The sequence below is a fragment of the Petaurus breviceps genome, unplaced genomic scaffold (assembly GCF_028583685.1).
Source record: "Petaurus breviceps papuanus isolate PSGF00001 unplaced genomic scaffold, PetGlider_PUasm1.0 174, whole genome shotgun sequence".
NCBI lineage: Eukaryota > Metazoa > Chordata > Mammalia > Diprotodontia > Petauridae > Petaurus > Petaurus breviceps.
Window position 1 is genome coordinate 62,985,747 of NW_027185761.1, and position 26,538 is coordinate 63,012,284.

General features: G+C 48.7%; 1 protein-coding gene across 1 annotated transcript in view; it reads left to right on the plus strand.

Annotated features, from left to right (window-relative positions):
• Nucleotides 1-468: 468 nt before the first annotated feature.
• Nucleotides 469-26,538, plus strand: part of LRRFIP2 (LRR binding FLII interacting protein 2) — a 96,623-nt gene continuing 70,553 nt past the window's right edge. Inside the window, exon 1 of the mRNA XM_069084316.1 lies at nt 469-536. The gene's annotated coding sequence lies outside the window, so the exon portion shown is untranslated. The remainder of the gene's footprint in view (nt 537-26,538) is intronic.

The window sequence follows — 26,538 nt, forward strand, 5'->3', positions numbered from 1 at the left end:
TCCTGGCGGGCCGCAGGGTCCCTTCTCAGGGCCCTCCCTTCCTTTGGCCCCGCCCCTCCCCCTCCTTTGGCCCAGCACTCCCTTCTGCCTTCCTCCTTCCTGCCCTGCCCCCTCCCCTCCGGGCCGGGCGGGGGCGGGGCCGCGAGTGCATCCGGGTAAGTGCCCCGCTGACCCCTGGGCGAGAGCGCGCCGGGCCGGCCCCGCCCCTGCCCCCGGCAGGCCCCGCCCCTCCCGACCCGGCCCCGCCCCCGCTCCCGGCTTCCCGCTGCCGCCGCCGCCGCCGCCGCCGCCGCTGCCCCTGCCAGGAGGAGGAGGAAAGGGGGAAGGCCGAGCTCGCGTGACCCAGACCCCGGCCCCTGACCCGGACCCCCCGGCCCCTGGCTGCGCCTGCGCCCGAACCCGAGCCCGAGCCGAGCCGGCCGCCCGTCCGCCCGCTGGGGGCCTGGGCCAGGCCGGGGCAGGGGCGGGGGCAGGGGCCGGGCCGGGGCGCAGCCCCTCCTGCCCCGCGCCCGCCGCCGCCGCCGCCACCGCCGCAGGTAAGGGCCGCAGCCCCCTGGTCCAGCCTCCAGGCCTCAGCCTCCGCCGTGCCCCACGCCAGGCCCCTGGACACCGGCCGGACTCGGAGCTCGAAACTTTGGGGTCAGAGGCCGGGCCGTCCCCTCCTCCACCCGAGACGTGGGGAGAGCCCTGGGGAGGGGTCGTGGACGGGCGGGGCCGCACCCGGTGCTGCCCTCGAGGCAGGTGTGCGGAGACCCTGAGCCAGCCTCCGGGGCGGGGCGGGGGCGGGGCGGGGGTCTCGGCTCAGGGTTCGCCCTGCCCCCCGCGCCGCCCTTTGGGGAGGGGGCCCCACGGAGCAGCCCGGGTTCGGGGGAGCGCGCCGGACAGTTTACAAAGTCCCGAGGGGGCTCTTTGTCCCCCTCGCGAGCGCTCGGACCGGCCCCACAGGGCCTCCCTGGCCGCTGCCGGGCCGCCTCGGGCTGCCGGGGCTCCTACTCGTCCGGCCCGGGGAGCTGGGAGCAGAGCGGAAAGTTCGCCAAAAGTTTGGGCCAACTTTGCCAGCTGCTGCGCAGCGCCTCTGAGAACGAAGACGTTTCCCTGCCAGCCTCCCTGTGCAGCCTCGCCGCACACGGCCAGTGTGGGCCATCAGGCCCGTGGCCCCGGCCCGAGCCCACCGTGCGCCCCCGGCCCCAGACTGGGGGGCGCCGTGCCCCGCTTCCTGGACTGTTTGCACTCCCCAGAAGCTCAGCCCTGCGCCCCTTCACCGCCTCCTGCGGAGGCTCCGAAATGTCAGCCCTTCATGGAGGGCAAGGCCCCTTAGCATCCCTCACAGGGCTTAATGGGTGTGGGAGCTCCGATCACAACCCCTTCTCAACTCATTCATGGAGAGCTTCGGGGAACCTTTGGTCAGTGCCACTTGCCCTCCTGGCCAGCTCCCCCAAGCCAGGGCCTCCTGGGCACCAGGATACAAGTGTCCAGAGGAGGTGATCAAGAAACACTCCTTGGATTGAACTGGGTCAGATGGATCTCCCCCCCACCCCATTTAATTTGGAGCAAAAAAGCCTGCTGCTGAAAAATGAGGACCACTATCAGGGCTAGGGGAAAGTCCCTTGTTGAAGGGCAAGAGGCTGGGAAGCCTGAGCCTGACCCAGGTTATGAAGCTGTCCTTTGGGAAGGGCTCCCAGCACTGCTTCTGCCTGGCTCCTTGTCCTGCCTGGTGACAGCCCCTTTATTACATTCCCTGCTTTAGGAGAATCAGAAAGTCAGAAGCCCGGAGCAAGTTTCTTCCTTCTAGATGAACTTGCTGCTTCTTTTGGTATTTTGTTTCCTCTGGCTTGTCGGGGATGGTTGCTATACTCCAGCAGGATGCATTCCCTTCCCTGACTTTTGAGTCTTTTCCTGACAGTGGTAGTAGTCTAGCAGCAGAGGGATTACCCTCCTAGATGCCCGGGGTGTAGCCCCCACAACATAAAGAGCACTCGCCAGGGCCCTCAGAACAACCACAGCCAGGAAGGGAGCCAAGGAAGAGAAAGGACACCTCCTTGGGGTCGGTGCCCCTTTAAAACAAACCCCAAACTTGTCCTTCCCTGGGAAGTGGCTTGATAAGAGAACTCTTCAGGGCTGGTCTTTGACAAAGCAGTCCTAGTTTTTAAAAAAGAAAGTGATTTGCTGCTCCCTGATTCCATTCTGTGGAGAGCCATGGGAAGGAGGAGGCAGATTGGCCACCATTTCCCAACTGTTGGAGGGGAGGTTCCCCACCTCCACACTGATAAACATTTAGTGGGCCTGTGATTTCTGGGTGTGGGAAATTCCTCTGTCCACTGCACACTGGCGCCTCTCTGGGAGAGTAGTCTGGGCTACTGGAGAGGTGCCCCTGGGAGGTGGGACTTTGTGACTGTGTGTCAGAGGCCGTCCTGGGACCCAGCTCCTTCTGGCTTCCAGGCTCCCTCTCTAGCCAGGCACTGCCGATCTTTTCGGAGAAGCCTGTGTGGTTTGGATTCAGGGAACATGAGGAGGAAGCACGGGAGACCTGTGTCCGACTTGGTGACCCCTGACCCCATCTGGGGTTTTCTTGGCAGAAATGATGGATTGGTATGCCATCTCCTTCTCCAGCTCATTTTACAGAAGAGGAAACTGAGGCAAATAAGAGTCACCCAGCTGGTGTCTGAGGCCAGATTTAAACTCAGGAAGAGGAGTCTCCCTGACTCCAGGCCTGGGCCACCCAGAGGCCCCAAGGAATGCTCTGACTGCTTGGGGGCTGACAGAGCTCTTCTGTGATTGTCCCTCTAGACTTCCTATGGTTTTTTAGACCCATTTGGAAACTTAGCAGTCAGACTTGAGAATCAGTTTTTACTTGAAGGGAAAGGAATTGAGCAAGAACTGTTGAGTGAGGGTGACATGATCCCCTTTGTCCTCCCACTTGTCTTTGACTCCCCTCTCCTAGCCTGTTAGCAGGCCCAAGGATCAGTGTAGCCCCCAGCAGCCTGGTCCTGGCTTCCAAAGCTCCCCTGGCCCTCTCCTAGCTCTACAGCAGGGACCTGTGAACTTGCTTTTTGTGCCTTTTTAACACTTCATTCCGTTATCTTTGGCTACCTTTTCAGTTCTCTGTAGAAAATGTTGTTCTGAGCACCTGCCTCAAACCCTTGGCATTGCAGCCTTTCCCAGCTCGGCCTCATTCTGTCTTTCTGGCCTTCCCTCTAGACTGGAGACCCAGCCAAACCATTCCTTACACACATGGCCCCATCTCCCACCTCGGGCCTTTGCCCTGACCTCACCAGCAGACTCCCCCATTTCCTTGAGGTTCAGCTCCAGTGCTACCTTCCCTAAGAAGCCCTTGCCAATCCCCCCCTGGATAATGGAATGCTGTGTTCTTCCTGTCTGGCATGCCCCTCTTACATGGGCAGTGAGAGCCTAAAAGAAACCCAGGAGGGTTTCAAGGAAATCAGCCACTCCATGCTAGGCCTCTGCCTCCTCTTGTTAGCATTTGTGGGAATCTGCCTGTGGGCAGGAGGAGCCTTGCCTAGTGTTCAAGCGCTCTTGGGCAGGTGATGTGGGAGGACCTAGGTAAAGTGTGAGAGTGCTTGGGAGGGATAGTGAACAGAAAAGGAAAGACAAGTTCAGGGACACTGGGGCCTACTGACTTGTGGGATGGGGTTTGGACAGTTATTTAAGGCTGGTTCAGACCAAGTGTGGGCTCAGTTGTGTCACCTTGATTTTGTAACGGGGCTCTTGGAGAACCTTTATGAATAGATTTTCTTTCTTCACCTTTCTCCTCTTCAATAAAAAAAGTTGTTGGCTGGCTCTGTGACTTCATCAGTCATGCCTTCAAGAATACAGACTTCTTTTCATAGATTTCGAGTTGGAAGGAGCCTGAGAGCTCCTCTCATCCTCCTCCTCCCACCCCATTTGACTGATGAGCAGATGAAGGGCCCCGGCTCCAGTCTTGGCCCTCTGGCTCATGATTGCACTTGATATGTTGATAGTTTTTCTAAAGTAGGTGCCTACTTCTTAAAAAGTAGTTTAATTTCATTTACAGGACACTTCATTTATGTTTTCATTTAAAAAATATTTTTACTGCTGTTGCTTGTTTTTAAATCTTTTAGATTTCCTCCTGGATCCCTCTCGTTACCCTCTCAGAGAGCCATCCCATGTAACAGAATATTTTTTTAAATGGAAAAGAAAAGAAGAAGAAGAGAAAAAGCCGCCAGCCAAACCTGCCAAGTGTCCCTGGGGGCGGTGGGCCTTCCCATTGTCTCCGATCCGGTGGTCTTGGCATCCAGGCTTTTCCTGGCTCTTCTCCGTCCAGTCTTTCCATGCCTCTTGGTCTCGGTCATAGCTGGCATTTCACCCAGCACAGTAATGTCTCCTACATCTGTGTAGCCAGTTCTCCCTGCCATGGGCGGGCAATTACTTTTTTTCCACTCTCCGCTCCCTCCAAAAGCTCGCTGCTTTTGGTTTTTCTGTGTTCCTTGGGAAAATTTCTTCTTATCAGGGATCTGTGCCTAGCAGTGGAGTCCCTGGGTCAAAGGGTGTGGACATTTTCGTCACTTTATTCACAGAATTCCAGCGATGCTTTTATTTTTAAACTTGTTGGGTCTTTAGGACCAAGTGAAGGGACGGGCAGACTCTGCTCCATGCCGGGATTGCTTTTCCTCCTTAAGTCTGCCAGGAGAATCCTTCCTTCCCTTTCACACCCAGCTCTGAGGCTGCCTCCAGGAGGAAGCTGGTCCTCATCTCTTCCTACCCACCCCCACTTTGTCTAGGGTTTGTGTCGACTTGATGGGTTTGTGCTTTTCTCCACCTGGAGAAAATGTAAGCTCTTTGAGAGCAGACACTGTGTTGTATAGTGACTGGAGGGTTCGGTCTGAGCTTGAATCCTGCCTAGGGGGAAGCTACTCACCAAACCTTATGGTCTGTAAAACGAAGTTGTTAGGCCTGCCACCTAGGCCGCTTTTAGTTCTAAGCCTTTGACCTTTATTTTGGTATATCTGTATCTTGGTGTCTGGCACACAGTAGGGTTGAATAAATGCTTGTAGAGTGGTTGATGGAACTCGGCTGTATAATGAATAGAGCTTGTGCCTTGATATAATAGAACCCTATCCATAACCAGCTGTCATCACCACTCTTCCCTCCTTACCTCATGGTCTCTGACCCGCTGTCTGCCTGGGACTTTGGGGTGCAGAGTGGGGCCTGTGCCTGGCGTGCCAGACCCTGACCTCTGCATCTGCCACACTTGGCAGCTAGCTAGAGCTCTTGAAACTGAGATGTAGCTCAGAGGGCACTGGGGAGCCCCAGCAGGAAAAGACAGAAATGAAATGATTAACTCGAGTTTGGTGGTGACAGTGCACTCAGCGTTGGGCCTGGCCCTTTATCAAAGCATTCTCATGGGCTCTTTGGAGGCATTTGTGGAAGAGCTGCTGACAGGCCTTGCCACACACAGAATAATCTGGCAGGTCCCTGTTGTCAGACAGGAAGGCCTGTGGTCTGGAGGCAGGAGCCCTCCTGAACCTGCTGTGGGGCCCATGTTTGAGGCGTGGGGGCCTTTGCTGTTCCCTTCTACCACTTAAGTGGTTGTAAGGAGGTGGGCAGTGTCTGCAGGCAGAAGGAGAGGCCCTCTGCCTGCCTGTGCTGTTAACTTTTCTGCTTGGAATGGCAAGAGTTGGAGGACTTTTTGAAAAAGCAAAACCAGCTGAGAGCTGGGTCCTCAGGAAGGGCCAGCTCTGAGTGTCCCGGGGTCTGCACACCCTGCCAGGGCAATGGCTTCATGACAGACACCAGCTACAGGCAGGCAGATGGGACCACCAAGGGCTGAGTAATCCCCATGCCCTGGCTCTGACAGGGAGCTCGATGGCATGCTTTCCCAAATGAATGAGAGCAAATCAAAGCTGAGTCAGTCCTTAGGGCCAAGTGTAGAGGCTGAGGCCTTTCCAGAATGCCAGGAATTCCCACCTCCTCGGCTCTCAGACCTTTGGGTCCCAGGACCCTGTGAAAATTATTGAGGATACCAAGTGTTTGTGTTTATGTGAATTATGTCCATTGATGTTTGCCATATTAGAAATTAGCATGATGATGAAGAGGGTTTTGACTTTTTAGAACCTTTGAAGGGTCTCAGCCCCAAGGCCAACCTTTGGGAGCTGTTCCCCCAGCTCCCCCCACCAGCATCGATGCATGCTAGAATTCTGAGGCCCAGGATCTCTTCAAAAACTGATCATGCCAGGCTTTAGGTGGAGTGTAAATTGGGGTCCCTGGTGGGATGTCATCCAAGAGGGGGCCAAATTATTGAGAAAGGCAGGTCAGACATTAGGGTATTACATTGATAGGAATCCCAAGGGCAGCCACAGATTTTATAGACCTCATTTTATATGTTTGGCTAACAGTAAGCACCCACTGAATTGCTGAATTTTATTTAATTGGAAGACAAATAGCCAAATAACTCATCTAAGGGACAGTGAAGTGGGAAATAAAAGTTCAGACAAAATACTATGAAACTTTGAGAGCTTCCTAGGGCTGGGAGGCAAGGGGGAGGTGCCCCAGCAGACTTCTTGGAAGAGGTGGCCCTGAGTTGGGCCTTGAAGGAAGGAAGGCCTTTCAGCAGACAGAAGGGAGGGTGTGTATGCTGAGAAGTGCCTAGTGCCCGTGGAAACAGCTTTTAAAAAGTATAAATTAAATGTTCCAAAAGTTCATCCAGGACAGATGGCCCCACTTAGGTGGGAGATGTTTTTCTGACCCTGATAGGAGGTGGTGAATGGGAAGAAGGAAGGCCCTGGAGCTCGAGTCACTGCGAATCACTGCCCATCCGGCCTCACTCCCATTCTGGCTCCCCTGTTTCCTACCTCTGACTCTGGGCAGGTCACTTAGAGGAACTGGAGGGAGTGAGCCTTTCTGGAGCACCTGCTGTGTGCTAGGCATATCCTGAGCAACTCACAAGCCTTTGAGGTAGGTGCTGTCACGAACCCCCTTTTCCAGGTCAGGGAATAGAGGCAGGCAGTAGTTAAGTGACTTACTCACCATTACCCATCTTGTAAGTGTCTGAGTCTGGATTTGAACTTGGTCTTCCTGTCTCCAGACCCTGCACTCTCTGCACGGTGGCTCCCCTTAATGGCCTCTAATTTGGCTCCTGACTCTATTTGTACCAGTGGGCTTTGAGGTCCATTTGCCCTCTAAATCTATGATGCTCAGAGAACTGAGAGTGTCAAATCCAGATTCTTTCACGTCGTTTGTGGTAACCAGGCCTGGTGAGTGATGGGGCAGTTCATCTCTGGTCACCATCAGAAGGCCAGGTGATGTCCTGTCTGGGGAGCCCACCCCCACCTGTAGTGCCCTAGGGCGCTAGGCAAGCTTGCTGGGAGTTTTCTTCTTAGGAAAGCGTGAAGTCTGGCCTCTTCCTCCTTTTGTCATGGCCAGGAGGGTCTGGTTCTGTTACCACCTGTAAGAGGGGCTTGTTTTGCAAATATAGATGCCATATGTTTGTGTGTGTGTGTGTCACACACACACACACACACACACACACACACCCCAGAAGGTGCAGTCTGCTTTACTCTTGCTACTTTGGCTGCTCTTCTTGTGACCATTGCTGAGTAAATGTAGGGATCCTAGCATGGCAAGCAACCTCAGAGCTCATCTGGCCTGATACCTTTATTTTACAGAGGAGGAAACTGAGGCCCGGCGGCGTTCCATGTCTTGCCTAGGGTCACATAGTTGGTACTGGCAGAGGCGGGATTAGTCCACTTTCCTCTATACCACAGTGTCCTTGGATGAATAGTTGACTCTGGTGCCACTTCCTGGGAGGTCTTCAGACCAAGACTGATGACCATTAGTAGGCTCCTAATGAATGTTTGTGGGATTGCCCATTTCAAAGGGATGCCTGCCTCATCCCTGGTCTTCCCCAGTTCTTTAGAATCCCTGCTAAAACCCCTCCTTCTGCCAGAAGCCTTTCCCAATCCCCTGTGATGCTGTCCTAGCCTATTCTGTATTGGTCTTGTTTGTTCATAGCTTTGGTATGTTATGTCCTGAATGCTGGGGGTCAGTGGTGAGTAGGTGAGAACCTAGAATTGAAGTCAGGGAGCTCTGAGTTCAAATCTGGCTTCAAAAACTCTCAGGCTTTGTGAACCTGGGCAAGTTACTTAACCTTCCTTTGCCTCAGTTTCCATATCTGTAAAATAGGGTTAAGATTCCTTGTCCAGCACATGGCAAATCTTAAAGCACTTTGTAAATACTAGCTTTTATTATGAGTACAATGTGAGCTCCTCCAGGAGAAACTGGTTTTGACTTCCCTTATAGACCCATTGCTTAGGGCAGTGACCCAGGCAATGTTTAACCTGCCTGTTGGCAGATTGACTGACCCGCAGAATTGGGGTCTCCAGGCTTCCTTTAGGTGCTGGCTTGGCTTCTTCAGAGCAAGAACCAGGTGTGTCCAGCACTGGTGCCACTGCCCAAGGTGTGGAACGTGGTGTTTTTCCAGGGCTCATGTATAGAGAGAGAAACATCTGTGGGACACCTTGGTTTAAAGTTTTCTCTGGAAGGGAGGGAGGGGAAGAGCAGTTAGCAAACCCCTGCCCCACCCTTCCTAGGGAGCAAGGTTCAGGGCTTCTGCTGTGGATGGGCCAGTGCAGGCCTTTGCCAGCTTCCATGTACAAACAACCTTCATCCCAGAGACTTGCCTCCTCTCCCTTGGGAGCCTAGGTTCCGCTGGGGTTGGCTTTGGGCTGCTCCCTCTGGACTCTCCTTTGTGCTTTTCTCATGAGGGTTAGAAGCCTTGGAGGGACTTCTCCTGGCTGGCTTTTCTTCCCAGCCCTCCCCCAGAAAGAGAGCAGGAAAGGAGCATGGAGGCTGTGGGAGGTTGGCAGGCATCCTGGGGAGCACCCAAGGCCCCAGGACCCCTTGCCACCTCTTCACTTCTGTCACATCAGGGCTCAATTCCTTCCCTCACTGTGCTCCAGGATTCTAATTTCAGAATGAAGAACAAAGCCTTCAGTAATGCTTAGAGCTCCCATTTAAAGCACTATGGCTCTTTCAGGCTTGTAAAGTACTTTCCATGATGTCTTATATTTGTGTGTTCTAGGCATACCTACATGTGTATATATACATGTGTATGTGTGCAAATCACTTATCTGTGCCAGTCACTGTGTGCTAAGTACTAGGGGTGCCATTCGAAGATAGCAAGTACCCCGAGGTAGGGGCCCAGGCCAAGTCGGAGAATGGGGCCAACTCCTGACGTGCCCTTACAAGCCCTGGATGGTACTGTTGATCTGACCACTGAGTCTCGAAAGCCAGAAAGCCAGAAAGTGGAAGGGAGGAGGGGATCATGTCTGAAGTGGCTGGCTGCTGTGGGGGAGGCCTGGCTCTGGGAGACACAGTGCTGAGGCGCCCACCCCCAGAGGCACAGGTGGGACCTTTGGGGCATTTTAGACCTCTTTTCCTCTCTGAGTCCCAGACTCCTTCGGCTGCCTTCTACTCACTTCTTTGGGGAGTCACATTTTAGCAGTAGGAGTCTTGGGGTATTTTGTTATGTAATCTAAAAATAATTCTCTTTTCAGTGAATTAGGATATTGTAGACTTTTGGGTGATTTTGCCTTAGTGGAGGATGGACAAAGAGGGGCATATCTCACCCCCATTTCACCTTAGGGCTTAATCTTTTCAAAGGTGACTTAGACGAAGAAGGTTTGGATTCAAATTTCAACTCCCCAATTTATGGGTAATGAGACCTTGGGCAAGACTCTTAACAGATTTGAGTCTCAGTTTCCTCCTTTGTAAAATAGAGACAGTAGTATTTATGCTACCCCACAGAGTGTGTGTGTGTATGTATGTAAGTGTGCAAAATTTGGGGGGAACCGAAACTCTCTAACTATACAGTACTTATAGATATCTACATAAATATAGATATTCACACCTGTATTTATAGATAGGTATGGTTTTATCTCTGTCTCGAGTTCTCTCTCTTCTTCACACCCACACCCACACACACCCACACACCCACACACACACACACACACACACACACACACACACACCCACACACACACACACACACACACACACACACACACACACACACACACACACACACACACACACACTCTGGAAGAATAGAGGAGTGAGTAAGAGCAGGGGAATGTGGGAAAGAAACTGGGAGGGGCCTCGGAGAGCAATTTGTACCTACTGGAAAGTGTAGGGAGGGAATTGAAATTGGAACTGCAGGGAACTGGTTTTGTGACTGGTTGACAGGTTGGCCAGGTGGCAAGGGTAGCTTCTCTTCACAAGTCACGTCTCTGCCCCAGAATGTGAACTGTGACTGGACAGTTTCTACCCCCAAGAATTCCGAGGAGCTTGTCTCCGAAGGATGGTGTGTGTATGTGTCCACGTGTGGGTAGTTATTTAGTAAATAACTCAGTTGTCTTTTTGAGATGTTGCAAAAATTAATCTCTGTTTTCTATTGAATGGGGTCAGGGAGGGGAAAGTGTTCTGAATGCTGAGGGGCACTGGCCTGGGGTATGTTTGGGAAGCCAGGATTAAAACTTAGCTTCTGCATTTACACAGCAGACCTTTGGTGGTGTTGAAAACTTACTGTTGCCTTCTCTGAATAATGCTTTTAAATGCATAATAAATATGGAGGATTATAAAGGAATCCAAATACTAAGGAATGTACTCACTAAAATATTTTTTAAAACACATTAAGGGACTGCAGGTTAAGAGCCCCTGCTCCATAAAATCTTAGTGAGAACCACATTCTCTGAATGAACGGTCTAAATTAAAGTTGTTTGGGGGGAGCAGGGAGGAAGTGCTATAGAAATCCTGGTTATCAGAGCTCTCTTTAAGGACCTTGTTATGCTGTATCTGTATCTGTAAGCTGGGTGAGATGAGCTTTCTTTATTCAGTCCCAAGCTAGTTGCTGACAAAGTCAAACAGAATCAATCAATCAGCAACCACTTATTAAGCACCTGCTATGTGCCATACAGGAAACGGGGTGACTTTAGTGGATAGAATGCTGGCCCTGGAGTCAGAAAGGCCTGAGTTAGAATGTGGTCTCAGATACTTACTAGCTGTGTGATTTTGGGTAGGTCAGTCAAGGCCTGTTTGCCTTAATCCACTGGAGAAAGAAATGGCCAACCACTCCTGTGTCTTTACCAAGGACCCCATGGACATTATGGTTTACAGGACCATGGAACATGACTGAATTACTGAACAGCAGTATGTCATACATTATATTGGTGTGTTGCCTCTCATGAAGGGCTTCTTACAGCAGCTGTGTGACCACTTGTTGGCTGTCAACTCAAGAAGCATTTGTACTGGGCCTTGTGCTGATCATTGAGGACAAAGAAAGACAAAAGACAGCTTCTGAGGAGCTCCCAGTCTCATGGGGTGGGTGGTGATGATGATTATAACTACAAGCAACGATGTATGGACAAGATATAGGTATATACACGCACACCTGCCACAGACAGGACAAATTGAAGGTCATCTTAGAGAGAAGGCACCAGAGTGAAGGAGGAAACATTTTATCTGAGACAGCAGGGAGTCAGGAGTGGCTGACGAGAAGGCCTAGGGCACAAGGGAATGTCTTGTGTGAAGAACAGCCAGGGGCCTTTCACTGGATCCTAGGGTAAGGGCTGGGAAGTTGGATAGAAGAAGAAGAATGTCGGAAGCAGCCAGACTATGAAGGACTTGAAAAGCCAAGCTCCTGGGGGTCATAGGGAGCCGCTGGGGTTTATGGAATTGGGGGGGGGCATACACGATTAGACTTGTCACCTAGGAAGAGCCCATTGGCAGCTGAATGGAGGCAGAGACACCAACCAGAAGGTTTCTGAAGAGGCCAGCTGTGACTCCTGCCACTAAGGTCCCTTCCCACCCTGAGCTGTGACTGGGAGAAAAAAATAGATATAGGAGCCAGTAGAAAGAATATCCAGATTGAATGTTTCCTAGTTAAGGCATTTCTAAGTAGGCTGCTAAGTGAAGTTGCATGAGAAAGGATACCTTCCTTCAGACTTCCTTGTAAAAGTATCAGGCTGGATTTCAGGAGTTATTCTAATCTTGAGACGGGGAGAGTGTGTCAGGCTGAGAGTCTGGAGGTAGGGATGGAATCATTTAGAGGATCCTATCAAGCTGGAATGGGGACTAGAGGGGATGAAGATGGTAAAAATCTCCCTTGTTCAGTGTCTCATTCAACAGACATTCCTCAGCACTTGGCCCAAACACAGAGGTGGGGAGCCCCAGGTGGCCCTCTAGGTCCTCGAGTGCTGCCCTTTGAGTCCACACTTCGCAGAAAAGCCACCCTTGAGGATGTAGAGAGGGCCACATCAAGGCCCTAGGCTCCCCACCCCTACCTAGCAGACTGAAACTGGGCTGGATGGTGATTGAGAACACCTGAGCTCACACTTTGCCCAGTTGCTCTCTTTGACAGCTGATGAAGGTAAGGCCCTAAAAGATTCAGTGACTTGTTCAAGGGCACCCTTGGAATTTCCTCTCACTCAAACCCCATGTTCTTTGCACTGCTATGCCATTAGCTAACACCTGTTCTCTGTCCTCTCGGCACTTAGCTTCAGGTTAGCAGGGGTCTAAGCAATGGATAGTCATAACACACAATGAATGTCTGTTATGAGGTGTGCACTGGAGATTTTCAAAACAAATTACAACACAAAGTCTGGTGGGTGTGGCATAGTGCCAGGGGCTGGGCTTGGCAGCAGCACACCCAGATTCCCATCTTCAGATGCCCTTTACAAGTTTGTAAAACAGATTTACCTCTGTCTCTCTCCTCCCTTCCCAGAGACCCGTTCCTTATCATAGTATCCCCCCCAAAAGAGAAGAAAATCAGTAAAACCTAGTGACACATTAAACAAGTTAGATGTTTTGTCCCGTTTTCCAGCCCTGTAACCCCCCCTCCCCCCAGAAGAGGGCACAGCCAGTGGGGTCTCCCCACACCTCCTCTTTCTGGTTTGGAGACTTGAATTTTGGTTATTTTGTGTTGGTTTGGTTCTTTCCATTTCCAGTCTTGGTGTCTCCTTGGCTCTGCTTGTTTCATTCACTTGCATCAGTTCACGTAGGTCTGTGCAAGCGTCTCTGAATTCATCCTGTTCACCAGGTACAGCCTCCAGCGTTCTGCCCCAGCTGGGGACAGAGTTTGAGATCCGACATGCCTTCTGAGCTTCACAGTAGCCCCCTGGTCATTTCCAGCCACTTACTTCTTGTCCCATTCAATCATTTGCCAAGCCTTGTTGATTCTACTCCCCTCGGTCTCTTGTATTTGGGCTCTTCTCCTTTTAGATGCACATTCCATGAAACAACCAAGTTGGTCTTCGTGCTGTTTCCTGCTATGTTCCATCTCCTGATTTTTTTCCTTTGTAAAGGCTGTCTCTTGTGCCTGGAATGCATTTCCTCCTCAATGCATTCCATTCCAACATACCCACCCACCCACCCTAACCTAGATCGGCCCCCCCCCCCACGCAAAAAAAAGACTACCTAGTCTGTTGTCCATCCTTAGGTGAGTGCCCTTTGACTCTCTCCATTTTCCTGTAGCCTGAAATCTCATCATCTCTTGGGAAACTCCATACCTTCTCAGCTCCAGGCTGGAGCATGGAGCATTAAATGCCTCCTAAAGCCATCCTTCATTGAGGGTTCAGAACTTTGTGGGGAACTAGACCAGCAAACAAGGGAGCTGAAGAAAGACCAGAAGGAAAACTGGAAGATCAGAGAGTATCCCTCAAGTGTTTACTGAGAAGTTAGTCTGTGCCAGGCAATGAGCAGGCAGGGAAGGCCTGACCAAAATGGAAGGAAGTTCTAGAGGACCATGATTCAGTTCAGTTCAGATTCCCTGCCCTCCCGGGACTACAGTCCAAAGGGAGAGGACAGTACCCAAAAGGAGGCTGGAAGTGGTGGGGGGTGGGTTGGGGGAAGGGGTCTGTGTCAGCTTATTGTAGAAGGTCAAGAAGAGGCCCTGGGACAGAACCCTGGGGAATATCCGTGATTAGCCCGTGTGACCTGGATGAAAATCTAGAAAGGAGCCTGATAGGAAGAAAAACCAGGGGAGAAGAGAGGTCAGGAGAAGGAGGATAGAGAAAGGCCGACGGCTGGGGGCAGAGTCCTTGACCACACAAGGCCTGGAGAGTTTCACAGAAGACCAAATAAACAATTTGGTTACAGCAAATTGAAAAGAGATGGGTGTGCACAGTCATTGCAGCCAGTTAGGAGGGAAATAGTTAACTTGGAAAAACTCAGCAAATTTTTAAAAATAAATGTTCTATATCTAAGATAGAGTGGTTCTTATTCTGATACATATCATAGTTAGCAGATAAGAACAGGCAGTTTATATCTTCTCAAGCCAGCTTTCAGAGCAGCCAGGGGGGCAGTGGATTGAGTTCTGTGTTTGGACTTGGGAAGACCCAAGTGACTGCACCAGCCTGGCTGTCCCGGAACCTCTGTTTGCCTTGGTCTTCCCACCTATAAAATGAGGATAATAATAGCACCCCTCCCCCCGCCCCCATCCTGCCCTGGGTTATTGTTAGAATCAAATGAGATGTCCGTGAAGCTCTTAGCACGGTGCCTGGCACATTACTGTGTGCTCCATGTAAATGTTAGCTATCAGCTGTCGTGGTATCTTTGCTTGATTCTGATAGTTTTAAAATAAGATATATTTTATTTATATAATTATATATAAAATATAGTTTCTATTTTTGGGGTCAAATCAAAAGCAAAATATGAAATACACATAGACTGCACCTTTCATTAAAACAAACCTGTGATATGTATGGGCCAAAAATGAGGCCAGACAAGAGGATGGGTTGTGATTGGAACTGTGGGAGGCTTTGTCCATGTTAAGGTGACTGACCTGTTTTGTCAGAAGTTTATTTTTACTTCAAAATGTATACGAGAGTCTCATGATTTCTTGACTTCTTTTATTCTTATGAGCTCCCCTCATTTCAGGGTAAGTTTGTGTCGAAGTTTTCTGTTTTTTACATTACTGTGGTTCCCTGTGTATCTCTGCCCCTCTGCCTTCCCATGAGCTCTCCTCATTTCTCATTTCGATCATTTAGGTTCTCTCTCCTTCCCTTGATTAGGGCTAACCATTTATTTTGTTGGCATTTTCAAAATAATCAGCTCTCAGTCTTACTCATTTCAGTTGTCTCCTTGTCTTCAGTTACAGTATTAATCTCTGTTCAGATTTTGACTATTTCTCTTTGCTTTCTCTTGGTTGAAGCTGCTTCCTCCAGAATTACCCATGATCCCTTGGGTCACCAGACCCATTGGCCTTTCCTCATTCTTCCTTTTGCACTCCTGTGCATCCTCTGCCCCTGCCGATGCTCTCCCCAGGTTTATGTGCTGCTCCTCTCTTCCAGCTACTGCTCTTACTGCCTCTTCTCAAGTCTTCTTTACTGGTCTTCATGCAGGTCAGCCCCTAGTGGTGCCTTCTCTTCCTTTTCTCTCCTGTTGTACTTGGTGATCTCATCAGCCCCCATGGGCCCAGTTGTCACCTCTGTGCGGATAATTCTCAGCTCACCCCTCCAGCTGCCTGTTGAGCATCTCTAGTTGGAAGTCCAGCGGACCTCTTAAACTCAACATGTCCAAAACAGAACTCATTCTCTTTCTCAGAAAACTTCTTTGTTACCACCCAAGATACCACCACCATCCTCCTCCTCTACCTTAGCCAAAGCTGGGCTGTTAGAGACAGACATGTCACTGAATGCCCATATTGGCAAAACAAATCTAGTGAGAAGAATCTCTCCTTATGCCCAGAAAGGAACAAAAACAACCAACTCAAGTCAGACAAATTGCCCACCATGTGCCAGGCGCTGTGGAGGCAAAGAAAGGGAGCTTCCAGGGTCCTGAAGAAGACAGAGGATGCATACAGGATGATTGGAGGGGGTCTCAGAGGAGCATAAGGAGAGCCGTCCAGGGATGGGGGAGAGCCTGAGACAATGCTGGAGGCTGGGGATGAAGAACAGCCCAGGAGATCAAGGTCATTGCAGGGAAAGAAAGGAAAATGAAATATGACTGGAAAAGTGAGAAGGGACAGCTTATGAAGGCTTTGAAAGATAAGCAGAGGATTTTCTATCTCATACTGGAGCTAATAGGGAGCTGTTGGAATTTGCTGATTAGGGCAGGGATATACATAGTCAGAGCTATGCTTTTGGCAAGCTGAGTGGAGCATGGATTGAAGTGAGACTGGCGCTGAGGCCAGTATGAAGGCTACTGTGGCAGTCCCGGCAGTCCAGGTATGAGGCGAGGAGGGCCTGCTTGCCCCAGGGGATGGCCCTGTCAGAGCAGAGAGGGGGCTTAGGGGAGATGGGTTACAAAGCTAGGAAAATCAGTCCATGGCACCTTGATTGGATGTGGGAAGTGGGTGAGTGAGGGGTTGAAGGGATTGTTGTCATCTTGGGTGCCATTCCTTGTTGGCTTTTGGGAATTTTCCTCTTTCACTCAAGCTTTTTGAATACGATCTTCCATGGAAACTTTTTACTCATAGTATTGATAACTATTGAATGAATAAAATAGCACTTAATAAGTACCCCCATGTGGCCCAGGCATTGTGTTAAACATTAGGGATTCAGATACAAGAACAGGATAGTCTGGGGCCCTCATAAAAAAGTAAATTCTGATCAGGGGAGGCAGGGAGTAGAGACCAGAGAAGGAAATTTGGGTCTCATCAGTGAATCACAGGGATTGTGAGAAGAACCATGGGGGAGCCAGTTGGCTCTGTCTTTTCAGAAGCAAAAGTTGAAAGAAAAAAGAATTATAGTTGTTCCCAGAGCAAGAGGTAGTGCCTGATAATCAGTGCTTTTTTCCTCCCCGTTCAGCATTGTGCTCCCTTGGTTTGGGGCAAAGAAGGCCAAAGTGAAGCTGTCATTTTGATTAAAGGGGAATCCTGAGTTAAGAACTTACATAATCGGGGCGGCCAGGTAGCACAGCAAGTAAGAGCACTGGCCCCAGTGTCGGGATGACCTGGGGATTGAATCCGGGCTCAGATACTCAGCAGACACCCAGAAATAACTGGCCATGTAACCTTGAGCGAGTTACTTAACCTGATTGCTTTAAAAAAAAAAAAAGAACCTACACCATCAGTCATATCCAATGTAGCAGTTTTGTTTGGGATGTTTTGTTGAGTTCATTTTACTGTATCACCAGGCAGTAAATTGATGACAATTCAACTGGGACATCTAGAAAAGACAAAATTAAAGGTCTGAGTAAATCCTGGCCTTCTACCCTGGACCCTCTGACAGTGGGCGCCACATTCTAGAGCAGCAGTCGGGCTGTCCTTTGGATCTGAGCTTGGTCCTGACGGGGCTGTTTCCTTTATTGGAGTCCCTTCACTTTGCATCAGTTAATAGAGAGAACTCCTTTGCTTCCCAAGTCCTTGAGACTTGTTGTTAATGTGGGGAGCTTGGCAGCATCATCTTCAGAGACCACAGCTTGTTTGGCTCTCCTCAGTGACAGGAGCGTTGGCGGGGAGGCAGAGGGCACCAGCAGTTAAGAATTTCTTGCACAGTTCCCAGTTGTTTTCCAAATGCTCAGCTCTACCAACAGTGTATTAGCTCACCGTCCTGCCAGACTCTCCTTCACTGAGCAGGTTTTTTTCACTAAACTTTTCCATTAATGTAAAAATCGTCTTCAGTATTAGTCCAGCCTCATCTTTGGAGGCTGAGATTGGGTTTCAGCCCCTTCCTTTGCCAGATCTATTGATTTGCTGCTTTTTCATTGACTTCATTCCTTTCCTTCCTAGTTTCTGTACCTGGCTCTCATTAATGCAGAGTTTCTTTTTCATTATTTATTTATTCATGCATTTGTCAAGTGCTAGCTTTGTACCGGTCACTGTGCTGAGTGAATCTTCTCACTCTGGAGATGATAGTGACAAGTCCTAACAAGGTGGTTTTGTTTTTTAATTATACTTAATTTTCAATATTTTCCCAAAGTTCAGTGAGCCAGTAAGCGTTTATTAAGTGCCTACTATATGGAAAGCACTGGAGATACAAATACAAAGAATGAAATAATCCCTACTCATAGATAGCTGGTATGTGTGTATGTACACGTATATCTATCTATATGTATGTATATGTAACAGATTCAAAGTAGCAAATTAGAAGGTAGTTTGGGAGAAAGGGCTTAGCAGTTGTGGGAATTAGGAAAGGGTTACTGTAGAAGGTAGTGCTTGAATTGTGAAATAAGAAAGGGCTTCTATGAGGTGAGGTGAGGTGAGTTGAGGAGGGAATGGAAAGTACGAAGGTGTGGAGATGGGAGATGGAGCCACCATATCTGAGGAACAGAGAGAAGGCCAATGGGACTGGACCACAGTATTACTGGAGAGGAGTATCTTTCTTTGTGGCCTGGACTGTAGTTTGGGACTGACTTGTGAAGGGCTTTAAGAAGGAAACAGAAGAGTTTATAGTTTATCCTGGAGACAGTTGGGAACTCCTGGAGTCTTTTGAGCAGAAAAGTAACATACTTGTGCTTAAGGAAAAATGATTTTGGCAGCTGAGTATAGGATGGACTGAAGTAGGGAAAGGCTTGAGGCAGGGAAATAGATGAGAAGACCTCTGTCGTAATCTTTCACCCAAGGGACTGCCTGAACTCAGGTGCAGCTGCCTTAGCAGAGAGAGGAGGTGAGATTGGTCCAAGTAGAGGCATTGGGACCAATGGGCTGTGGTGATTGGTTGGCTTTGCAGGAGTCCAGGGAGGAGAATGAGATGTTGAGGATGATATCAGCAGTATGAGCCTGACTGGCTGTCAGGAAGGTGGGGCCTTCCACAGAAAGGGGCACCTTTGGGGCAGGCTTCAGAGGTGTTGCATCTCACCTGCTTGTTTTTTATGTTCCTTCTACAGCTATTGTAATTCAGTATTGTTGTTTCTCTTAAGATAATTTAGAGGAATGTATTGACTGAAGATCACATCTTCCTGTGGTAGAAAACCTAGAAAACCATGTATAAAAATCTGGCTTTTTAAAAAAAGATATCCTAAAGTCTCGCACACAGGGAAACTTTTTTTTTTTTAGGTTTTAGTTCTTTTATTCTGCAGAAACATTAAGATACTTTGACAAAGGAGTTTGTTATTTTCTTCAGAATACTTTGAACTACTTTCTTATAGGCCATGAAATGACAGAATGTAATGGGGAAAATTGCAGTATTTTAGATTATTACCTGTTAGAACATTTGTTGGGTATTATGTGAAATTTAACACTTAAATGTGCATTAGATACTGGGAGATGTCTGCCTCCTACCAGCAAATAGAGTATCATAAAATATAGGAGCTGGAAGAAACCAGAGAAGTGATCTGATCCAGCCCCATCATATTACAGTGGGGGAAACTGAGGCCCTGCCAGATGAAGTACCTTCTGCTGATCTGAAGGCAGTGGTGGGCACCACGCCCAGATGGAAGCAGAGATCACCAGCCACCCCCAAGCAGGCCCCAAGAAGATGCTAGGCTATATTTAGAAAGAGGCATGCTGATATTAGGGGCTCTGCCTGGTCTCACTGAAAGTGAGGGAGACGGTTTCATTGAAGCTTTACTAAGGCAAAATACCTACCTGTGGGGGATCTTATTAAGGGGAGGGAAACCCACAGCTTTGTGTCCTCAAAACTGACCCATTTTGAAACTCAGAAACATTCCTTTAAATAGGTTGTTAGATAGATGAGTGAGAGAAACCCCCAGGGGCTGGTTAAAGACCCACACAAACCTAGGCAATTCTGTTCTTGCCATTTGGTGAGAGGTTTTAGTTCTGAAGACACATTGGGAGAATTGGCCACATCTGGTGATTGCCTAGGAAAGAGCACCATGACTTGGTTTTGTTGCTGTTCAGCTGTTTGAATTGTATCCAGTTCTGGGTGACCCCATTTGGGCTTTTCGTGGCAGAGACAGTTTGCCATTTCCTTCTTCAGATCATTTTATGATAGGATCTATTTTATAGATAGGATATATCTCCTATCTGTTTTGTAGATAGGAAACTGAGGCAAACAGGGTTAAGGGACTTGTCTAGGGTCACACAACTAGTAAGTGTCTGAGGTCCAATCTGAACTCAGGTCTTCTTGACTCCAGACCTGGCACTTCATCTACTGCTTCATCTAGCTGCCTTTCATGAAATGGACATTTGGCAAAAATGCCCTTTGGATCCAGAACTTGTAGCCTGGCTTTGTGTGAATGACTGATTCCACCGAGTCTGCAGCAGGGCCTCACTCCCCCCAGGCTTTGCTGAGGGAACCCCGGGGAGGCAGAGCCTAGCAGCGTGAGCACAGTGAGTGCATGAGTGCACTCCCTTCCCTTTGGGGGGACTGTCATTGTTTGCACAGTTTTCTTTGCATCCATACTTTTCACCTTTTGCCCCTCCTTTCCTAGTGGAGCAGGTGTGACCCCAGCGACTGCCCTTCCAGTGTTTGGTGGCTGTTAAATGACTGTTCCCATGGAGTTCTCCTCCAGGCTGTGTCCCCGGTTCTCTCAGTAAATCCCTGCTTTGAGGCCCTTCATTTTGCTGATTAGAAGATGAGCTTTTCTAGAGGATTTTTCTCAAATGTAGCATCCACTGCAGAAAGTTGGGCGCCTCTTCAGCCTGGGTGTTAGGCCTTTCCCAGTGCAGCCCAGGGTGGCTATGGCAATTTTGCTACTGGTTAATGAGTATTTGCTTCCAGTCCACTTAAACCCCCAGGTCTTCTTCAGGTGAACTTCTGTCTAGCTCTGCCTTTCTTATCCTGTATTTGTCAAATTAATCTTTTGAATTTACATTCCTCTTTATTAATTGTAATCTTCTTAGATTCAGCTGCTGGTGAGCAGAGGCTTTTACAAACTCTTTTTAGGAATTGTCTTGATTTGTAGCTGGAACTCATAAGTTTCTGCTTTTCAAGCACATGTGTTGCTTATTCATTGAAACACATCCTTGACTCATTTTGTCCAAATCTCTTTTTCCATAGCAAAGTAGTGAACTGTCTTCATTCTGGTAAACAAACAGAGAAAGGCAGGGAGCTCCATGGTAACTAGAGGTGGTGTCAGATGAGATGGAAATGTCCTTAACTATCAGTGAAGAAACTTTTTGTGGGAGACAGGCGTGGGGGAAAGAGATTCGTCTTATTTACCCTTAGTCAAGAAAATTCCATTGCCCTCAAGTCATCTGGAGTTTCAGTGTAGCCAGATTCCATTAGTACAGACTTTTTTGAAAAACCCTTAGTGACTCATTGTAATGCTATCTTGGCAGTTTGTCCTTTTTAAATTTAGAAAAAAGATTCAGATCAATGAATCCAACCCTGCTCTGCTCCCTCTTCCCCTCAAGCCTAGACTCAGAGATGAACTAAAACTTGGTGAAGTCCGGGAAAAGAACTGTTTGGTGCTTTCCTTGGGAGGAGGTAGGGGAATGAGGGGAGCAGAGGTCAGTGACACCAGGTGAGGGGGGCCTGCTCTTCACAGAATTCCTGAATCTAGCGTGGCCACTGCATGACTTGGGGATGCAAGGGCTTCAGGATCTCACTCTTCCTGCACCCCTTTTGCCTCCTGAATTGAGTTTAGAAGAAAGGGACGAAGGGCATTCCAGGCACAAGGACCAGCCTGGGCAAAGGCCCAGAGATGTCAGATGGTGTGTCAAATGTGATGAACAGTGAGGTGGCCAGTGGCTGGACCAAAGAGTATGTGAAAGAAAGTCATGGGTAGTGAGGCTACCAAGGTAGCTTAGAAGCCAGATGGAGGTGTTCTTCAGTCTCGTCTGACTCTCTGTGAACCCATTTAGGGTTTTCTTGGCAAAGATACTGGAGTGGTTTGCCATTTCCTTCTCCAGCTTATTTTATAGATGAGGAAACTGAGGCAAACAGGGTGAAGTAACTTGCCCAGGGTCACATAGCCAAGAAGTATATGAGGCCAGATTTGAGCTCAGGTCTTTCTGACTCCAGGCCTGGCTCCTCTACCCTCTGCACCGCCCCCCCACTCCCACCCCCAGTGCCCCAGTGAGCCAGGTGGTGAAGGACTTGAAATGTGAAGCGCAGGAATTTTCATGTGAAGACATGGTCTTCAGTGGAATCTGGAGTCACTGGATGTTACTGATCAGAGATGGTCAGAGCTGTGCTTCTGGCATACTTGTGATTTTGCTGGCAGTTCTCCGGGGCTAGGTGAGAGCTGATAAGGGCCCTGTAAAGATAGTGAGGGTGGTGGCTCTGGGAGCCCAGATATGGGAATGGGAGGAGAAGCTAGAGCTGAGCCACAAGTGTGGGCCTCTGCCTTCTCTGCCCCTTCCCCCTCCAGCAGGCAGAGACTGTAGGCTATCAAGGCCAGTGCTTAGAGGGGGGGAAACTGAGGCCCAGAGAAGGGAGGGTCCCCAGAGAGTGGCCGATGGAGGATGGGACTCAGCCCTAGGACTCCACCCCGGTTCAGAGAGAAAAGTCAATGAGTTCATTCCACTATATCCTGCAGTGTCCATTCACCAACTGATGGGCATTCCCTCAATTTCCACTTCTTTGTTGCCACAAAAAGAGCTGCTGTAAATATTTTTGTACGTGTAAGTCCTTCTCCCTTATTTATGATTTCTTTGGGATAGACCTAGTGGCTGGATCAAAGGGCATGTACCATTAGATTACCCTTTCTATATAGTTCCAAACTGCTCTTCAGAATGATTGGATCAGTTCATAACTCTGCCAGCAGTGCATTAATGTCCCAGTTTTCCCACATCCTCTCCAACACTTATTTTCTTTTTCTGTCATATTAGTCAATCTGATTTGATGTGATACCTCAGAATTTGCATTTCTTTAATCAGTAGTGCGTCAGAGCATTTTTTCATATGACTATAGATAGCTTTCATTTCTTCATCTGAAAACTCACTGTTCATATCCTTTAACCATTCATTGATTGGGGAATGACTTGTATTCTTATAAATTTGACTCCATTCTCTATATATTTGAGAAATTGGTTCATTCCACTTTTTTAAGAGATACTTACAATAAAAATTGTTTCCCAGTTTTCTTCTTTTCTTCTAATCTTGGTTGCATTGGTTTTGTTTGTGCAAAACTTGTTTTTTTTTGGAGGGGGCAGGGCAAGGCAGTTGGGGTTAAGTGACTTGCCCAAGGTCACATGGCTAGTAAGTCTTAAGTATCTGAGGTTGGATTTGAACTCAGGTCCTCCTGACTCCAGGGCCGGTGCTCTATTCACTGCGCCACCTAGCCGCCCCTGCAAACCCTTTTTAACATAATATAATACGATACAATATAATCAAAATTATCCAGTTTACATGTCCTAATGCTCTTTATCTTTTGTTTGGTCAAAAATTCTTCCCTTCTTCATTGATCTGACAGATAAATTAACCCTTTTCTTGTACCATTTGCTTATCATGTCACTCTTTGTGTCTAAATCATGTCTCATCATGAGTCCTTTGGACCTTCGGCTGGTTCCATTGTATTGCTTAGAATTACTATGTCTTTCTTAGTTGACTGTCTTTACAATATTGCTACTGCTGTGTAAAGTGTTTTCCGCAGTTCACTTTCTGTCGGTTCGTACCGGTCTTTCCAGGTTTCTCTGAAACCACCCCTTCCATCATTTCTTGTAGCACAGTAATATTCCATCACTATCATATACCGTAGCCTGTTCAGTCATTCCCTCGTTGATGGGCATCTTCTTGATTTCCAGTTCTTAGCCACAGCAAAAAGAGCTGCTGCGAATGTTTTTGTTGACGTGGGTATCTTTCCTCTTTCTTTGAGCTTCTGTGTGATAGATCTCCGCTAGTGGTATTTGCTGGGTCAGACGCGTGCAGGTTTAGAGCTTTTTGAGCACAGTTCCAAACTGCTCTCCAGAATGCTGGGCTGTTACAGCTCTGCCAGCAGTCGGTTAGTGTACCTCTTTTCCCATTTCTCCCCCACCATTTGACATTTTCCTTTTCTGTCATCTTAGCCGATCTGATGGGGGAGATGGCTCCTCAGAGTTGTTTTTGCATCTCTCTATTAATAGAGAGCATTTTTTAGGATGACTGTTGATAACTTGGATTTCTTCCTCTGCCAACTGCCTGTTCATGTCCTTTTCACCATTTATCAATTGGGGAATGACTCTTATTCTTGTGAATAGAAATGCATGTTAGAAATCGCTTTTGGCAATTGTAAACCTTGCATGGAGATTTCTGATGACTCTTGTGTTCTAGAAGTAATAATATAAATTTTATAGGTAGCTCAGAGATAAATATACCGAGGAGGGGGAAGTTTGTACTTCATGTACATTTATTTTCCTGATTTTTTTTGTCTTACATATTTAAGATATCATATGCTCTCCAGTTACTCTGCCACCTTGGCACTGTCACTGTGCCACCTTAATAAGCCGAACTCTGACATTTCCTCTTCTTGTCAAGCGCATGTAGTGGAGGCCCAGTCAGTCAGCAGATATTTATTAAATGCCTGCTATGTGCCATGTGCTAGGCACTGTACTAAGTGCCCAGGATGGAGAGAAAGGGGAAGGACAGCCCTGCCCTCAAGGAGCTTCTGATCCAGCTGGATGAGGACAAGACATAAAAGGAGAGAAGGTGGGGAGGGGGAGGAAGGGAGAGGGAGGGACGTGCTCTTTGCAGGGCCTGAGGAAGTCCTGATGAGCCGTCCGCCCTGGGCCCCTCCAGAAGTGGAGGCGGGAGGGGCTGCTGATCTGATCCTGCAGGTGAGCAGCCAGGTAGGGGATGCTGAGCCTCTTCCTCAGGCTGGGGCTGATCTAGAGGCCCTCTGAGCTAGCTTTGGCCTCTGTCTCTGCCTTCCTCCTCCTCCAGCTCCTCCTGGTCCTCACTGTGGGCTACAGTCATTCTCCCGAGCTGTCCCTGAGCTCAGTTCTTGACCTTTCATTAAGCAGGTCCTCTGGTTCTCCACTCTTTTCCACCCTTGGACCCCTTCGGCCTTGTTCATGCTGCCCCTGTGCTCAATCCCAGGCCCCCCGCAGCAGGAGCATGTAACTGGGCCATTGTCTAATCTCAGATCAGCCCTGCTTCTGCACCAGTACTTGGGTGCTTCCCTAATTCCAGTCAAGTGATTATTAAGGCCCAAGTCTGTGCCCATCCCTGCGTGCTGGGGAGACACCCTGTAAGGACACAGAGTGACGCTGTCACGCTCTGTGCTCTGTGGGGGGCTCCAGAGCCTCTCACCCTTCTAATCTTGCCTGGATTGGTATGGAAACCTCCACGTTGGTCTGGCTTCCATCTCTCCCCTTTCCAATTCATTTTCTTTTCTTTTTAAAAATTCTTTTTGAAATTTTTGAATTTAAACACCAAGTAAAACAAACACTTCTGTATGTGTCATAGAACAGAAACAGAGGATTGCGTATGAAGCTGCAGGCCTCTGCTGTGTCCAGCCTGCCTTCCTTTCTAAATATAGAATCAGGTCACTATGTGACTTTGAAAGCTGCCTCCACCCCGGGGCAAGCCCTCTCTCACTTCATGCCAGGACTCTTGCAGTTGCCGCTGGTGGCTTGGTCTTTCCTGGGTCTCTCCCTACCTTATCAGAGTCATCTCCCTATGCCAGGAGCCAGCCATGTGTCGTCCCCGTCCCCTGTCCCTTGTGAGGTGCCTTGGTGGGTAGAGCACCGGGCCTGGAGTCAGAAAGACCAGAGTTTATATCCAGCCTCACATGCTTCTAGCTGTGTGACCCTGGGCAAGTCATCTAACCTCTGTTTGCTTCTGTTTTCTCAACTGTAAAAAGTGAATAATAGCAGCTACCTCACTATTATGTTATGAAGGATAAAATGCTATAATGGTTGCACAGTGCCTGGCACATAGTAGGTACCATGTAAATGTTAGCTGTCATTAATTGACAAATCTTTTAAAAAATTTTTAGATATTTTTTTTCCAAATTGTAAAGACAATTTTTAACATTTTTTTTCAAGGTTATTGGGGTTAAGTGACTTGTCCTAGGTCATACAGCTAGTAAGTGTCAAGTGTCTGAGGCTGAATTTGCACTCAGGGCCTCCTGACTCCAGGAACATTTATTTATTTTTTAAATTTTGACTTCCAAATTTTCCCCCTCCCTCCTCCACCTTCCTCCCTCCCTGAAATGGTAAGCAGTTTGACATAGGTTATACATGTATAATCATGCAAAACATATGATCGTATTAGTCGTGTTATTAAAGAAGACACAGACTAAAAGAAAAATTAAAGAAAGTGACAGATGGCGTCCTTTGGTCTGCACTCAGACCCACAGCTCTTCCTCTGGAGGCCTGATAGCCAGGCGGTGCAGCGCCTTCCCTGGGGTCGCTCTCCCCCTCTGGGGCTTTGGGGTGGCCTCTTTGTGCCTCCTGGTCTCCTTGGCTGGCTCTTCCTTCAGGGTCCTCTGCACCAGCTCTTCAGTTCAGTTACCATCTGTGCAGATGGTTTCCACATCTCCTCATCCAGCCCTAACCTCTGGTCTCCCATCACCAGCTGCCTGCTGCACGTACTGAATGGGGCAGCTAGTGGGGCCGCAGATGCAGCACCGGCCTGGAGGCAGGGAGACGCCTCTTCCTGGGCTCAAATCCGGCCTCAGACACTTGTTAGCTGTGTGACCCTGGGCAGGTCATTTCACTCTGTTTGCCTCTGTTTCCTCATCTGTAAAATGAGCTGGAGAAGAGATGGCAAATGCCCCCGGTGTGTCTGCCAGGAGA